This window comes from Chanodichthys erythropterus, chromosome 23, assembly GCF_024489055.1.
Source record: "Chanodichthys erythropterus isolate Z2021 chromosome 23, ASM2448905v1, whole genome shotgun sequence".
In the NCBI taxonomy this organism is placed as follows: domain Eukaryota; kingdom Metazoa; phylum Chordata; class Actinopteri; order Cypriniformes; family Xenocyprididae; genus Chanodichthys; species Chanodichthys erythropterus.
Window position 1 is genome coordinate 29,254,401 of NC_090243.1, and position 18,081 is coordinate 29,272,481.

General features: G+C 37.4%; 1 pseudogene; it reads right to left on the reverse strand.

The window, feature by feature from the left end:
* Positions 1–657: 657 nt before the first annotated feature.
* LOC137013770 (NLR family CARD domain-containing protein 3-like) lies at positions 658–18,073 on the reverse strand (annotated as a pseudogene).
* Positions 18,074–18,081: the final 8 nt, after the last annotated feature.

Sequence of the window (18,081 nt, forward strand, 5' to 3'; positions counted from 1 at the left end):
AGCAGTGAATCTATTATTAAAGAGAAAATACAGAAACTTAAAGCACAAATCAATGTGTTTGATGGATCATTGGACTGAGATCTAAAATGTCACAGATCTCAAAACATGATCATAAAACATCTAAAGTAATGTGATGAACTGCAAGAATAAATCCAGCATGTTCTTCATTTCTCAGTTCTGAATGTGTTGAGATCGAGTCTGTTTAAAGTCAAGAGACTGAAATGTTGGATAACACTTTATAATAACTGCACGCTATGAAGCATAAGTTAAGCATTAGTAAATAGTTAATTCATCATTCATAAGCAGTTTATAAATACAGTTATGAAATTATTTAACTGAATATATATTTAATGTGTATTTGGACTGAAGTAAGTATCACTTGTAATTTATTGTTTAACTGAGTGTCTGTGAATCACACATAAAACTACTGGTTTTGGTTTTCTTGGTCAAACTATATTTTTACAGAAAATGAGCTGTTAATAAAATATATTCAATTTTCTCTCATTTGTGTGGATGTAGTGTGATGGTTTGTTTGAACTCCTTCTACAGACACGAAAAAAGGTGATCATTGAATTAAAAAGTTAAAAACTATTATATTATTAATAAATAATATGTTTACCAAGGACAAATATATATGTGATGATCAGAGAGATGATCTTACCCCAGTGTCTCCAGTTTACAGTGAGGATCCTCCAGTACAGCAGAGAGCAGATGAACTGAATCTCCTAGTTTATTCTCAGAAAGACTCAGTACTCTCAGGTGTGAGGGGTTTGATCTCAGAGCTGAAGCCAGAGCAGCACAACCTTCATCTGTGACTCCACAATCCCTCAACCTGTAGAGAACAATGACACACTCTTCACTCTCTCAGTTCAGATCAGTTTAGCAGTGAATCTATTATTAAAGAGAAAATACAGAAACTTAAAGCACAAATCAATGTGTTTGATGGATCATTGGACTGAGATCTAAAATGTCACAGATCTCAAAACATGATCATAAAACATCTAAAGTATTTTTTAGATCTGTACTAATACATTAAGTATGGAGAATTGTTTTTAAATTATTTAAAGGGACCCCAAAACACTTTTTTTTTAGATGTAAACAGATATGTATAGGCTGCACATCATTGAAAACACTAAAGGTACTCATTAATGTTATTCATAAGTGAAAAATAGTTATTTTTGCATTTTTCAGAGCGATTTCTGTCTTCCTGTTTGAAAAGCTGGAGCAACGTCACAAAATCTGATGTCATCGTGTACTTTCGAACATGCTGACGTAGATTCTCGACATATATATTCATGACATAAAGCTCATTCAATCCAATCACTGTACTGCAGTATGCATACGATTATAATTTAAGTATTATGCATGAGGAAGTATCACTTCTCTCGCCTCGGTCTGTTGTCATTCAGAGACATATCGTTGGTGTTCGTTTCCTCAGTGCCACAACACAACGTGTTTTCCTGCGACGCTACCAGAGCAGAGGTTTGTCTGCATGTGGATTGTTTTGCTGTAATCTACCAGCACAAATGGAAAATATGTTTGCGTGAGATCGTATTACAGCGGAGAATTCAAATGTCCCAAAAGTGCTGCTCATTCTCCTCTGACTGCTCTAGCTGTGTTCAAATACGCAAGCCGTGTGTATGTTTCCCTCAGCACAGCACGTGTGTTGTTTGTATTTTGCTCGCGATGCGGTCAGAACTGGAGTTTGAATACGAACACATGAAAAATACGATTGTTTTTATGATATACAGGTGGAGCGCGCATATGATCGGTTTCAGCGCGGAGCTCCGCGATGAGTTTAATAACACTAGCCACGTGGCGCATAGCTTATACAGAATTAAAATATAAACTGCTTAATCTGCCATTTTCAGTAAGATTTACTAAATATGTTGTGTTTGTGTGTTTAACTTTAATCATGTCCAACAGATATCTGTTTTAAAGCAGTAGGTATATAGTGCATTATTTTCAATGTGTTGAACAGGTGTAGTGAAAGTGATATGCGTGCAGTTTCTCTGGTTGCCATGACAACCTTACTACTGCTGCTGCTGCTGCTCTATGACCACGTACACACTAAGTTTCAGGAGTGACAACCGCATTTAAATGCAGGAGTGAATCCCCTAACTAACACAGTTGAGGGAGGCGTCGTGTTTGTTTATGCTTGTAGGTAGGGCTGTCGCGGTTAAGGAATTTCCCTTGCGGTATTTTTGAGCGGCTCAATAGCGCGATATGCGGTTTTACCGCCATCATATATATATATATAACTGACGGGCTGTCAGTCAGTGCAGTTACATTGTTGCACCACAAGGTGGCGGCAAGGGACTGTCTTTGAGTCTTTAAACTGTTCATTCAAATGCACGTTCAAAACCGCTGATTAATTTAAAGAGCGATGTAATGAAACAAGCTGTTGAAATCATTTTAACTTTGAGCGGCACTTTATAAGGCACAGCTGTAATGCGTCGATGCTAAGGTAGTTTCAATATCCTTGCAGACGACAAATACATCTCGGCCTGAAGGACAGATGCAGGTAATCGCACGCGCTCAGTCGATCTCTCTCACATTCACAGTCTGTTTAGGCTTGTTTAGTACAAATCTACGGAGCCTCTGAAAGTTACCATGGTACACATTATGCTACCATTATTAACTTATTTATTATTTAGTATACATGAAACGAGAAGGACATAACCTTTCAAAAAATAGAAAAAATGCAAATATCGCGGTTGCTGCGGTTTTTGCTGTCCTCTGCGGTTGGTTCATCAAAAGCGCGGTATTATGATGTTGCGGTTATCGCGACAGCCCTACTTGTAGGCCTATAGCCAGTTTCACACAGCGTGCAGCACTCATTCTGTGTTGCCATGGTCACTCATTATAAGCTTTTTGGGCTTATTGTTTAAATTTGTCTCATAAAGCAAACGGGTTTATGGAGTTATTAAAGTGAGCAGATATGAATCGCGATATTCAGCATAAAGCATTTGGATAGGCTTGTGCTTTCCCTGTGATTAGCCGTGCATACACGAGAGACACATGTTACACCGGTGCACGTAAACATCATTAACAACTTGTTCAGTTCGGTTCTGTACACACTGCATAGAATTTCTGTAAATGCGGTTGTCACTACCTGTATTTTACGGGACTTAATACGTTTGTAGAATGCGGTTGTCACTCCCGTATTTTACTGAACTATGTGTGTACAGAACGTGATTAAGCACTAAAAGCTGAACTGACAACTGAATTTAGCTGCAGTGTGTGCGTGGCCTGTAATCAGTAAAACCACTTGAATGGTACACAGAGTGTGAATTTGTTTACTATAGAAAAGCTAAAATGTATTTAGGCTTTATATAATCCAATCCTTTATAGGCTATATATAATCAATTCAGAATTTGAATGAAAGTCGACATATAACGGCAATTAATATGATTAAACTTTGGCTTGACTACGTTATCAAACAGCAAATAATGTGTTGCTAATGTTACACAAACCATGTTCCAGTTATTAATCTCAGAGTCAGACAGCTTTCTTCTAAAAAAACAGCATCCTTAGAAATAATGATAGGAATAGCCCTGCACATTGATGGGATTGGTTTCATATTTGATAGGAATTTGGGGAGATTTCAAAATATTCTATAATATTTCTGAGCGTTTACCCTTGTTATTGTTTTCTTGTGTATGACCCTGGATTGTTTATTCTGTTACGATGTCTCGCTGCCTGCCCATCTGACTCCTTGCCTGTTTATCTGGATACCGCTAGTTCTGTCTGCTGCCAGCCCCGACCCTGTGCCTGTCCCCTCGTTACGTTTCTGCCTAGTCTGTGATACTGTTGTTGCCGGTGATTTACCCTTGCCTGTTATACCACGTTTGTCTGCAATAAAGCTGCAAATGGATCCCATGGCTTCTGACCCTTTGTTACAGCAGTGTAGTCCAAAAATTCACATCAAAGGATCCAGGGTTCCTCAAATCAAGCTCTGAAGGGCTGCTGTCCTGCAGAGTTTAGCTCCAACTCTAATCAAAGACACCTGAACAAACTAATCTAGGTCTTCAGAGTTACAGGAAGGAGAATTTGATCAGGGTTCGAGCTAAACTCTACAGGGCAGCGACCCTTCAGTGCCAGATTTCAGAAACCCTGATTTAGTCTTACAGAAGACAATAACATGTCTGACTATGAGAGAGATGATCTTACCAGAGTTTCTCCAGTTTACAGTCAGGATCTTCCAGTACAACAGAGAGAAGCTTCACACCCGAATCTCGTAGTTTTTTCTCATTCATATTCAGTTGTTTCAGCTGTGAGGGGTTTGATGTCAGAACTGAAGTCAGAGCAGCACAATCTTTCTCTGTGACTCCACAATCACTCAGACTGTAGAGAGATGAAAATCATACTTGTAAAACACTGAAAACAAGCAATAGAAAATAGAGGAAAAAATAGACAATTTGTAGATGGAGTAAAGAAAACACTGCACTTGGTCACCAATAGATGGCAATGTCTCAAAATGACTCAGCAAGTCATTTGACGCAACTTCCAAGTCTGGAAGCAAGTCTGCTTCCAATGAGCATAAATATAAAAACTAACTTTAACATTAGTTTATGTAAGTTTATGTAATGATACCTTCCTTTTTGCTTTTCGTCAGCTCTTTTCAAAGTGACTTTATGCTAATTTATTGTGTTTTTGACCTAATTTACACAAAAACATGGTATGCTCTCATTGTGTCATGGCGACATCATGTGGTCAACATATGAACGTGACATGGAATGACTGCAACTGGGAAGTGGGACATTTAAATTGGGATATTCCCAGGTCCAATCTCATCTGGAATGCAGCATACGTCAAAATCCCTTTACAAAAAAAGATAAAACAATGATGTCAGATAATTTTGCAGTTGGAGGAGAAAATGAGATGGAGTTTTTCGGCCTACCGTGGTACTTCTGGCTACGTCATGCATGACCTTTCCAACATGATTACGTAAAGCGTGGCACATTGCAGAGCAGTGCAAGACGAGCATTTGTGGTTAAAAAGTAGGGATGCACAACACAGTGAGCCTAATGAATGTAGGACAGCTTCTTTATTATTACTCTAAGGAAAAAAATGACTAATTTTTATATGCTTGCAACAAACTTAAAGAACAATAATTTCACAGTGTCCAATAATCTTCAAAGGGCATAATTACCAATATATATAATTGTTGTTAAAAAAAAAGACATTTACAAACAAATTACAAACAATACAGCAAATAATATAGAGATACAAATTAAATAAACTTGTTTTTCAAATACAGTAGGTTTATTTACCATGTTTACATTTATTTAACATCTTTTGTTGTTTTATTAACATTAATGACAAATATTTAATTTTAAAGACCTAATCCATACTGGCACATATTACGGTGGCCCAGTAGTGCACAACACAACGAAATTAAAAAGGCAAACATAAGTTCACAACACAACGAAATCGAGCCACAACACAACGGAAGCCACAACACAGCGGAAATGCTCCTGACCACTAGGGGGCTCTCAGAGCTCGGTAAAGTTAAATGCTTTCATACTTAAAACTAATCATGGTATTGTTATCTTTTGCTGTGTTCCAATTCGCCTACTTCTACTACGCCCTAATAGTATGTACTCTTTCTGTGAACAAAAAGTACTTACTTTTGAGTGTGTAGCAAAAGAGTAGACAAGCTTTGGGACATACTATCACGCCATACAATCGCGTCTTTTCTCTCTGTCGCATCCTGTCACCGTAAACTGGCCTGTCAATCATCTCACATCCTCCACATTTCATTTAGCTAATTTCCTACCGTGTCGGAGAGAAATGCAGCACGTTGATCTGCAGTCGCGGGTCTTTCATGTGGAGAACTCTCCATGTAAAATGATACATTTAAAAGTTAAATGGCCAATCAGATCTTTATAAAAGTCCACATTTGTATTTGCAGATGAAAAATAACAGGGGTAACATTAAATATATATTTTCTATCAGATTAAACTGATTATTAGTCACTCAAATCTGTCAGCGTCGATCGCGTATATCCGCCATGTTTTGTAGTTTTTTAACACTTTTTACTCGAGTTTGTAGTTCTGAACTGAATCCTCGTCCAATGCGCAATGGGTTGTGGGCTATATTATCCTTTATAGTGTGCACGGATCCACACTTCGAAAATCTACCGGAAATAGTAGACCATCCGGGGACTTTTGGCATTCTCTTTTCAACATACTATGCTTTGGGACACACTTATTTTAATCTCACATACTATTTAGGATGGATAGTATGGACATTGGAACGCATGGTTTGTAAAAGCAGGGATGGACTGGGACCAAAAATCGGCCCTGGCATTTTGGCCCAGACCGGCCCACCACCACATAAGATCACAAATACCACCTGCCTTCCGCTTTATATTATATATATATAATTTCATGACTATACAATTATATATTACTAATTATATAATTCCTATATATATATATATATATATATATATATTTATTTTATTTATTTATTTTTAAGTTGCTTACAACCAAGTCACCAAAATACGATGAATATACACTGAGCATAACCCAACACACAACAGTAAATCTATTAGCCTTATTACAGTTTACTATTCTTATCACAATGTTAATTGTTGTTGGTGTGGGTGACATATCCACTTGGGTAAAGTTGGTTTTATATTCGCACATTCGGACTTCTGATAAATTCAGACTTTCCAATAAATGTGCAATAAATTAATGTTTGCGAATTTTAAGCAGCGACATGATATTGACAACCAACGATTGTCAACTTACATTTTTCACAGTCGATCAAAATAGGCAAGTATTGTTTTAATGGCATATTTATTTGTGAATGTCCACTGAATGTCCAATGTAGTGTGATTAGCAAGGCTATTGAATACGGATGTCCGAATGTGCGAATATAAAACTGACTTTACCCAAGTCTTATGCCCAACAAGCTATGGTAAACAAGCTAGGTAACATTATAATCGCTAAAACAGCGGACTCACGGGAAAAATCATCAGTTATCATCTTTTGTTGTTGTTGTTATGACTAATTACTCAGCACCGTCAGCATTAAAGAGAAAATAATCACTTCATCCGATGTTTTTGAATAAAATGGCCTTGACAGCTGACTTAAGCCGGGGACACACCTAACGATTGTAAGCCCGATTATGAATTTAATTTGATACTTACGACTGATCATGTCCAATCGGCCCGAGTCAGAGCCAGTTGCGTTCAGTCTGTGTTTACAGTTGGTGCTTAAAATCGTGCAGTGTGCTGTGTCTAAAGATTCTAGTCTTAGAATTTTAGAAACAAGTCATTGCCAGTCCTCCTCACAAAGATTCTTCTCAAATTTGATAATTCCCACTTCTGAAGTATGGGGGGGCAACAAATGATAAAGATAATACTTTTTGTTTTTTTTATCATGTTTTGTATATATATTATTTATCTGATACGGATACAAAATTAACAGTTGATACAATACAGAGAGAATATAAAGAGCCCTGCCCCTTTGATCGCAAAAGTGAAAGTGCCCTTTGAGGTCGCATTGTGGTAGTATAACGTTACTTCTGTGGTAATTTAATGGTATGTACAGTACCGTTTCAAGTCGAACAAGCTTCATTGAGGATCGCAGCTTATCGTTGCTTAACAACGGCCGACACCACCGGAGTGCAAGCCCTAAAAATAGATTTAACAAAGTTTACTCACCTCAAATTCTCTCTGTAGAGAACAAATTCATGTTGCCTCTCCAGCCAGGACCTCACACATATCCTGCGCGTTTTTCCACTTTTTTAGTTATTTTCCGCACAAATATAGCTGCAGATGAAGAGCGCCAGCTGTTTGTTTACATCCATTTTCAAGATCCAGCGCACAGTGTGTTGAAATCGGCTCCAGTCGAAGGAAACAATCAGTATGTGTGTTCAGTTCAGTCTTAGAATGTTTCAGCTAATCGTTAGGTGTGTCCCCGGCTTTACTGGAACTCATCTGTCTGTAGAACTGTTCTCTCCCGCCGGCGCCGCCGGACTTCGATAGAATCTAATCACAAGCGAGTGTGACGTGCGCGGTGGACCAAACCACTGTGAGGCAAGGGAGGGGTGACTCAAAATGTTTCTAAACTTAAAACGCCCGTTTGCATTGCTTTACTACTTAAATAATTATTTTAAGTTTATATAATTTATGCACAATACTTAGCGTGGTTATATAATTAATAACCAGTGGTCATTAATTATATTTTTTTTTGGGGGGGGGGGGGGGGCAGCACTCAGATACGGGGGGCCCTGTCCCCCCGCGATTTACGCCCCTGCTGCTACTGCCGAAAACATTTGTGTCTGTTCAAAGATATGATTGGGCCAGTCCAGTGTCAGTCAAGAAAACAATGGGCCGCTGAGCTACATGTTTCATGAACTGCGTCTGTCAGAAGGGAAAAAAACTAGCCTATGTGATATTTTTGGGCCAGCAGCCCCAGTGTCAATTGAAAAAGCATTGGGCCGCCAATCTAGGCCTACCACTTTCATGGGCCGAGAGAATTTTTTTTTTTTTTTTTTTTGCGGTCGGCGACCATCGGCTCCAAAATGCACGTCGGCCCACCGGGAAAGTGCCCGGTATGCCAAATGGCCAGTCCGCCCGTGTGTAAAAGTGTTGACTTTATAGAACAGTGGCAAGGGAAACTAACTTTACCGAGCTCTGAGAACCCCCTAGTGGTCGGGAGCATTTCCGTTGTGTTGTGGCTTCCTTGTGTTGTGAACTTATGTTTGCCATCAGATACAAAGCGATTTTCCAAACTTGTATCGGGAGCTCTATACGTAGTCATTTGATAGCCCTGCTTGTAAGAAGAAGAAAGAGAGCAGCTTGACAGTGTCAGTCATGTCTCCAAGACACAGCTTTTCTCCCGATGTCTCTATACGACCAGCAAACTTGTATTGTATAGCTCTGGAAATTCCAACACAGTAAATAGGCTAGCTGTTCATCCATTTTGCTTTCCGATTGTTTGGATGCCCCTTTGCTATTGGTTGCACGGGTAATCGTCACAAAGCGCAACTGCAAAAGTTTAACTATTTTAAACTTGAGAGGCCCCAAGATGGCGCTCTGATAAGACGTGCATTAGAGAGCTCCGCAAATTCAAACTAATATTTTAATTGTAGTGCAATAACAAAGACCATTCAGTTACATTTTGGTGCATATGTGATTGTAGTAACATTTGGAATAACTGAGAATGGGAAAATCTGAGAAGAGGAAAAACAAGAACGTGTATCAAGTTAAGGCTAACCCGACTAATAAAGCTACTTCAGTGACGCAACAAGGCCCGAACAAACTTTTGAGTGAAAATTTGCATGATTACCTCGAGTCAGAAATGGATTCTGCAGATATCATGCCTGCTGAGGTAATATTTCCTTCTCTTCCCCAAACTCCAAGCGAGTCTCCTTTAATTAAACAACGGAGGATGGAAAGCCTTGATACTGCCAGTATTCTCTCACAGTTCAAAGAACTCTCGCGTCTGATTAACTATCGATCTGATGCACTGGAAAGAATGGTGGGTGAGAATGCACGAGCGATCGCGAACATGAAAGAAACCATCACTGAAAACACCAAACAGATAACCGACGTGAAGACAGCTGTTGAGTTTGTGAGTGCCGAAGTTAATGATGTTAAAATTCAACTCGGCACAATGAAATCACAAGTGAAAAATGTTGAGACGAAATCGTCTGAGCAAGAAAAACGTCTCTCTCACCTCGAAGGATACACGCGTCGATGGAATCTGAGAGTTTACGGGATCCCCGAAAAGGAGAGGGAGGATGTTCGAGAGAGTGTCATCCAGGTATGCCAACAGCTTTTACCAGAAGCAAGGGATAAACTTCCATACATTGTTGACACTGTACATCGACTCGGTCGTAAACAGATGAGCAACGACAAACCTAGAGGGATCATCGTTCAGTTTACATCGCGTTTCTATCGTGACGCAATTTGGCGAGCAGCGAAGGACTCTCAGTTTCTCAGAAACAACAACTTAAAAATCTCAGAGGATCTGTCTCAGACGGATAGAGAAAACAGAAAGAAACTGTGGCCTCTCGTAGAACAAGCACGGCGAGATAACAAGCGGGCCTATTTTGTAGGAGGTGTAGGGCCTTTGTGAATGGCATGGAAATATTCCCACCAACTTGAATTCTCCTTTCTTCTCTTCGTTTACCTGCTCCACTCTAGAATAGAACTGCACACTTTTGTACTTAAGGAGTTTTGTATAAACAAACTCGTGTGCTTGTACGCTGAACAGCAATGCCTTTATTCTGTTAATCTACCCCTTTGGATTTCAACCCTGTTCTAATGGGTTTAGTTTAGAATTGGTTGAACAAAACGAGAAACTTTGGTGCGATTGCTGTTTAGCAATGTGTGGATTACCTGTTCTCCTATTATATTATGTTCTGGTGTTAATAATTTATGAATATTCATTTTATACTGCACTACATAATTACTTTGGTATCTTTTGTTATAGAATTTGCTGAGCTCCGTTATGCGCATACTTCCTAGTAGATAAGTGCGTTTTCTTGCTACGTTATTCGTATAATATTTCTTGAAGGTTTTATTTATTTCATTTTTCCTTTTTTTTTATGTCATGGTTCTGTCTATTATTTCTTTTAATGTTAGAGGGCTAAGAAACCTTACCAAACGCAAGGCTGTCTTTTTATACCTTAAACAGTTTAACTCTGACTTCTATTTTTTACAAGAATGTCATTCAGTCAAAGAAGATTTAAATTTTTGGAGATCACAATGGGGCATGGACCTGTGGATGTCCCATGGAACATCAAACTCAGCTGGGGTTTGCATCTTACGTCATCGCTTTAATGGGAAAATTATTTTTTCAGACTGTGATCCAAATGGACGATATGTTTGTCTTTTACTTGAAATTTCAGATACTACGTTTATTGTTACCAATCTCTACGGATTTAAATCAACAAAAGGAAAATGAAAATGTATTTTATCGAATGGAAGAACGTATGCTTTCACTGTTAAATAATTACCCCAACTGTTATTTGGTTTTCGGAGGCGATTTCAATGTGGTTATGGACAATAATATTGATAGATGGCCCCCCAGATCTAATACGCCTAACTCCAACTACTTAAAGATGTTCATGCAAAGATTTTCTCTGGCTGATAGCTGGAGAGAAACCCACCCATCTTTAAAAGTATTTACATGGAGTAATAACTCTCTCTCATGCCAATCTCGTATTGACCTATGGCTAACTTCAAAGGACCTGCATAATATTTCATCTGACATTATACCTTCGCCTTTATCTGATCATAAATGTATTACTATTCGAATCCCTCTTTCAAATAATATTAACTCATATAGATCTCCCTCTTATTGGAAGCTTAATAATTCAATCCTCTCTTATGATGAAGTAAAAAACTAAATTGATAATATCATTACTACCTTTTGGAATAAAGCAAAAGAAGAAAATAATTATTGCAGCAATTGGGAGCTAACCAAATATGAAGTCTGTAAGTTTTTTCGTAAATTCAGTGGTGACTTAGCTAAAAAGAGGAAATCCTATGAGAATGAAGTAATTTTTAAAATTGCCAATCTTTTAGCCAAAAATATAGAAGATATTACTGATTTGGAAAAAGCTGAACTTGCTGAACAGCAACAGCATTTAGATAAAATATATAAAGATGAAGGAGCCTACATACGGTCGCGCAGAAAATGGCTCGAGGAAGGTGAACAAAGCTCTGCGTATTTCTTTAGATTAGAAAGGGAAAATAAAATAATAATATAACAAAACTTATAATTGATGGAACAATAAGTGAAGATCAGAAAATGATTGGAAAATTTTGCGCTAAATTTTACAGTGAATTATATACATCCAAATTTTGCTACCAAGATGCCAATGATTTTTTTGAGTCTCTCCAGAACAGCAGTTGAATATGGTAGATAAAGCCTTTTGTGACAGCCCTATTACCTTGAAAGAAATTGTTGATGCAATTAGTATGTTAAAAAATGGAAAATCTCCGGGAAATGATGGACTCACCTCAGAGTTTTATAAATTGTTTAGCAAAAAAATAGCACATTTTTTTTATTAGAAGTTTTTAAAGAAAGTACAGAAAAAACATTTCTCCCCCCCACCTTATGTCAGGGAATAATTACCCTAATCCCAAAGCCAAACAAAGATCCCCTTCTCATAGACAATTGGCGTCCAATCTCCTTACTAAATAATGACTACAAAATAATAGCATTAGTTCTGGCTAAAAGACTAAAATGTGTGTTAAACTCAATTATTGATGAAACGCAGTCTGGATTTTTGCCTAACAGACATATTTCAAACAACATACGTTTAATATTAGATATGTTAGACTATTCACATTTACTTCAAAAAGAAAGTTTTATTTTATTTTTAGACTATTATAAAGCGTTTGATACGCTAGAACATGAATTTTTGTTTCAAGCACTGCATAGAATTGGCTTTGGGGACCCCTTTTGTAATATGATCAAAATGTTGTATGTGAACAGTAATAGTTCAATTAAATTAAGTAATTGTATCTCTCCCAGATTTTTCTTAAATCGAGGTGTTTGACAGGGATGTCCAGTCTCTCCCTATATTTTCCTGATTGCGACACAATTTCTAAGCTCATACATCAAAACAAGCCGTCTAAAAGGCATCAGTATTGGAAATACAGAGATAATTATTACTCAGTTAGCAGATGATACTGCTCTGTTCTTAGAAGACTCTCTCCAAATACCAACAGCCCTACATATTCTTCAGCGTTTCTCTAAAGCTTCAGGCTTACATCTTAATCTTAATAAATGTGAATTACTTCCAGTTAAAAATAGTATGGCTTCTTCAATTAATGGTATTGCAGTTAAAAAATGTGTTACATATTTGGGTATACAGATAACTAAAGATAACCTTAGATGCTCTGCAAATTTTAACCCTATTATTACAAAAACAAAAAAAAAAAGGTTCAATTGCTGGCTACAGAGAGACCTTTCTTTGAAAGGCAGAAGTTTGCTTGTTAAAGCAGAAGGTCTATCTCATCTCACTTATGCCGCTCAATCATTGTACATTAATAACCCCACATGTAAAGTAATCGATGGAATCTTATCTAAATTTTTATGGAAAAACAAGCCCTATTATTTACAAAAATCAGTCATATTAAATTCTCAGAATAAGGGTGGTTTAAACTTTCTTGACTTTAACTCCTTAAATAATACAATTAAAATAAATTGGCTTAATCGTTTCCTCAAAAATCCCACCTCCATTTGGAATATTTTTCCTCATTCTGTCTTCTCACAGCTTGGTGGTGCAAAATATGTCTTAATGTGTAATTATGATCCCCAAAAATTCCCTGTCAAGCTATCTAATTTTCACCAACAGGTTCTTCTGGCATGGACTCTTATTTACAAACATAATTTTTCTCCTCACAGGTGTTACATATGGAACAATAGGAATATTTTATTTAAGAATAAATCTTTGTTTTATAATCAGTGGGTCAGTAATGGAATATTTCATGTTGGTCAGCTCTTTAACAAGGATGGTCTACTTTTTAGATATACGGAATTTCTTTTACAATATAATATACCTGTAACTCCTAAAGAGTTTGCAACTGTTATGGATGCTATTCCATCTGGCTTATGCATGCTTTTCAAAAATTATACTGTATCTATAGAAACAATTCCCTTTCCTGAACCTGTTAACACACCTATTGGTGAAATATGTTTTACTGGAAAAAAAGGAAGAAATTATAAAATAAGAACTTTATTCCTTGAGAACATTGTCTCTGCCCCCCCTGCAGTCTCATATTGGAACAACCTTTTTGATAATTTAAATTGGAAAAATATATGGTCCATGCAACAAAGATTTTTCCTTACTAACAAAATAAAAGAAATAACTTTTAAATTGCTCCATAATATTTACCCTGTCAAACATTTTCTTAAGAAAAAATTTGGATCAGATTTTGACACTAAATGCTCCTTTTGTCAGAATAATACTGAAACACTTATTCATTTGTTTTGGTCATGTAACTATACTTTTCAACTTTGGAAAGATGTAAGTTATTTTATTTCAAGTACTATCTTACAGGGTTTTTCAATGAGTCCTAAATCTGTTATTTTTGGTTTCTTTACAGCAGATTCAAATGCCTGCTTTATAATTAGAATTTAGAATTTTTCTAGTATTCTTTCAAGAGATAAAACATTACTTACTCACAATTTCACTCTCACTTAACAAAAAAGCTCTTAAAACATGTACAGTTTGCACGGCCTACAAACTCTTTACTGTATTTAATGTATAATTTTTATTCATTTGTATGATGCCCTCATTTCTCAATTTTTTTTTCTTTTTTTTTTTTTTGTTATGGTCTTTTACAGCTTTGAATTATGGTATTGTTACTTTTATATGGTTATTTTTTGTATTATTATTATTATTATTTTGTTGTTGTTTCTTCTGTATTTTCTATTGGTATTATGTTTAATTGTTGTTGTTACATTTTGAGTTGTTTGTTCCATAGTGTAAACTAAGTGTTCAAATAAAGCATAAAAAAAAAAAAAACTATTTTAAACTTTGAACGCGGCGTGCGCGCAAGCTGCACTCCGCTGCGCGTGCGCTTTGGTCGACGCAGTCCTCGCGCAGCGCAAGCCATTGAAACAAATGGGTTTCAGAGCGCAGCGCATACCGCGTCCTGTGTGAAAGGGCCTATAACTGGGATCGCGCGCGCGCGAGAGCGCTTCTGGTCTGTTATTCAGCGCGATTCCGCCTTTGATTTTTGTTTTTACAGTGAAGTGATTGTTCTCACTTATACTTACTGAACTTTAATCACAGGCAGCAGCTTCTGAAGAACCTTCAGTTTTTCAGCTTTATTATTTTCTCCAAGAAATGTATTAATATCAAACTCATCCAGCTTCTTCTCTGATGTCAGCAACACAAAGACTACAGCTGACCACTGAGATGAAGAGAGTCTGGCTTCACTTATTGTTCCAGATTTCAGATACTGTTGTATTTCCTCCACTAGTGAATGATCACCCAGTTCATTCAGACAGTGGAACAGATTGATGGATTTCTCTGGAGAGTCAATGGTCCTGATCTTCTCCTTGATGTACTCAACTGTTTTCTCATTTCTGTCAGATCTGCTTCTTGTCTGTTCATTCAGTAGTCCCTGTAGGAGAATCTGATGAGAATCCACTGACAGACCCAGAAGGAACCGCAGGAAAAGGTCCAGATGTCCATTTTTACTCTGTAGAGCTTCATTCACAGCTCTCTGATGGAGCTCAGAAAATGAAACATATTTTGATGAATTGTATTGAAACCAGTCCTTAAATATAGACAACAAACCTGGTTTGGTGACTGGGTCAAACAGATTTCTGTTGTTGTTTGTGAAGCAGAGGTGCACATATAAAGCTGCTAGATGTTCCTGAACGCTCAGATGAACAAAGCAGAAGACTTTCCCCTGATACAAGCCTGACTCCTCTCTGAAGATCTGAGTGCACAATCCAGAGTACACTGATGCTTCTGACACATCAATGCCACACTCTCTCAGGTCTTTCTCAGAAGATCACATTGCCTTTCACAAGCTGCTGAAAAGCCACTTTCCCCAGTTTGAGAATCATGTCTTCATCTGTCAGGTTCTTCTTATAGTCCTTCTCATGTTTGATGTTGATCTGAAGGATCAGGAAGTGTGTGTACATTTGAGTGAGAGTCTTGGGAATCTCTCCACTCTCTGCTTCACTCAACATCTTCTCTAGAACAGTGGCTGAGATCCAGCAGAACACTGGGATGTGGCACATGATGTAGAGGCTCCTTGATAACTTCAGGTGTGCGATGATTTTATTGGCCAGACTATGATCACTGATTCTCTTCCTGAAGTATTCCTCCTTCTGTGGCTCATTGAAGCCTCGCACCTCTGTCACTCGATGGACACACTCAGATGGGATGAGTTCAGCTGCTGCTGGTCTGGAGGTGATCCAGATGAGAGCAGAGGGAAGCAGATTCCCTGCAATGAGGTTCATCAGCAGCACTTACATCACACAACCTCACATCGCTCTGAAAATCCAGAGACAGACGACACTCATCTAAACCATCAAAGATGAACAACACTTTATATTTGTCACTGGATATTTTCATTTCTTTTGTTTCATGGAAAAAGACATGAAGAAGATCTGAAAGACTGAGTGTTTTGTCCTTCAGATTGAGCTCTCTGAAAGGAAGTGGAAATATGAGCTGGACGTCCTGATTCACTTTCCCTTCAGCCCAGTCCAGGATGAACTTCTGCACAGAGACTGTTTTTCCAATGCCAGCGACTCCCTTTGTCAGCACAGTTCTGATGGGTTTGTCTTGTCCAGGTAAAGGTCTAAAGATGTCATTGCAATTGATCGGTGTGTCCTCTGTTGCTGCTCTCCTGGATTGTGTCTCAATCTGTCTCACCTCATGCTCATTACTGATCTCTCCACTGTCACCCTCTGTGATGTAGAGCTCTGTGTAGATCTCATTCAGGAGTGTTGGGTTTCCCTGCTTTGCTGTTCCCTCATAGAGATGCTCAAACTTCTTCATCAGATTTGATCTAAATGTGTTGAGGACTTCATGGCTGTAAAATTAAAATACCATGGTATTGTGAGTTAAATATAGAGATAGATATATAGAGTAAAATGTCTTATTTGTTCTGTATCATGACCAAGAATATATATTAAGGTTTCTGAAATGTGTATTATCTCAACAAAATAATCTCACAATTTACTTGACACATATACCTGCTTTCATTACAGTCCTGTAGTTGATTCATAGACGGGTCGTTCTTCTCACAGACGGGTTTTGTTACGGCTGATATTTGTGGCAGGATTGACCTTAAACATCATGAAGAGAATCAAGAATCAGACACTGATATTTGTAGATTTATTTATTTATTTATCTACATTACCTTAATATTTCTACAAACAGTTTTACAGAGTTAATAAGTAAATGCACTTATTATTAATCATCTGCACAAGGGCATAAAGGAGGATCTTCACCTGTTAACAAAACCTTGTGCCTATTCAGCATTATGTGAAGATGATACTGTCCTAGTGATTATCTGAGTAAAACAATATTTTCTACCAACAACAGGATTGATTTTAATTGTGTTACACTGATGTCATTTGTTTGTCCATTTTCTGAGTCATTTTGCCTCCTCAGTATCAGCACCTGCTGCTCATTACCTGGAATTCCACAATGTCCTGATACCCAACAAAAAGACTTAGGCACACTCATGTGTCTCTCTTGAATCAAGTGAAGACAACAATGTCTATGAATGTCATAAATACAAAATACAAAACACCATGATATTAAAATGTCAATCATGTCTTTTAGAAATGTTATACCTGAGATCAGTCTGTGTATCGTCATTCTTAAAATGTATTGGAATACCCATAGACCAGTCACTCCTCAAAGACACACAGCTGGGCTCTGGCTCTGATCTCTCCTGCTGAACTGTACTATAACAGAACAGATTCAATCATTTTCATGATCATCATTATAATGTAAGATCTTCAAAACGTTTTTAATGAAAGGCAAGAAATATGAAACAGACATCTCTTTTATTGTATAAAAGGTTATTGAATGTGTTTATTCAAAGTAGGCCTACCTGAATCCTGGAGAAAAATCTTCATCTCTGGATGTTTGTGTGTCATCCATAATGAAGCTGAACAGTCAAAACAGTCCACTGATTCTGGATGGAAATCATGAAAAGAAAAAAAGAAGAAGAAAAAAAGACAATTAAACATTGTTAAACATCTTTATTAATGATCCGACGACCGGATCGTGAGAGTTTGAGAAATATCTATATCTGAGACAGCTGTGATCTCTCAAATAGCCTAATGTTAGTCTTTTGAAAAATCATCACATAAACTACAAGAGCACGATACATAAAATAAACCTCGTTCATTTGCCTTAGCATTTAAAATGTCAACAAAGGGAGACGCGAATCACCTTCACCATCAAAATCTACACAGCCAGCCGATACACAAACTCCTCCGTCTCTTCATCACGATACACATACATTCCTGTCTAAGGTTTATAAAAGTTTCGATGAAAAATGTAATAGTATTTTAAATAGGAAGGAATCGACAGTCTGTTTAAAACGGCTTTGTTTCTTTT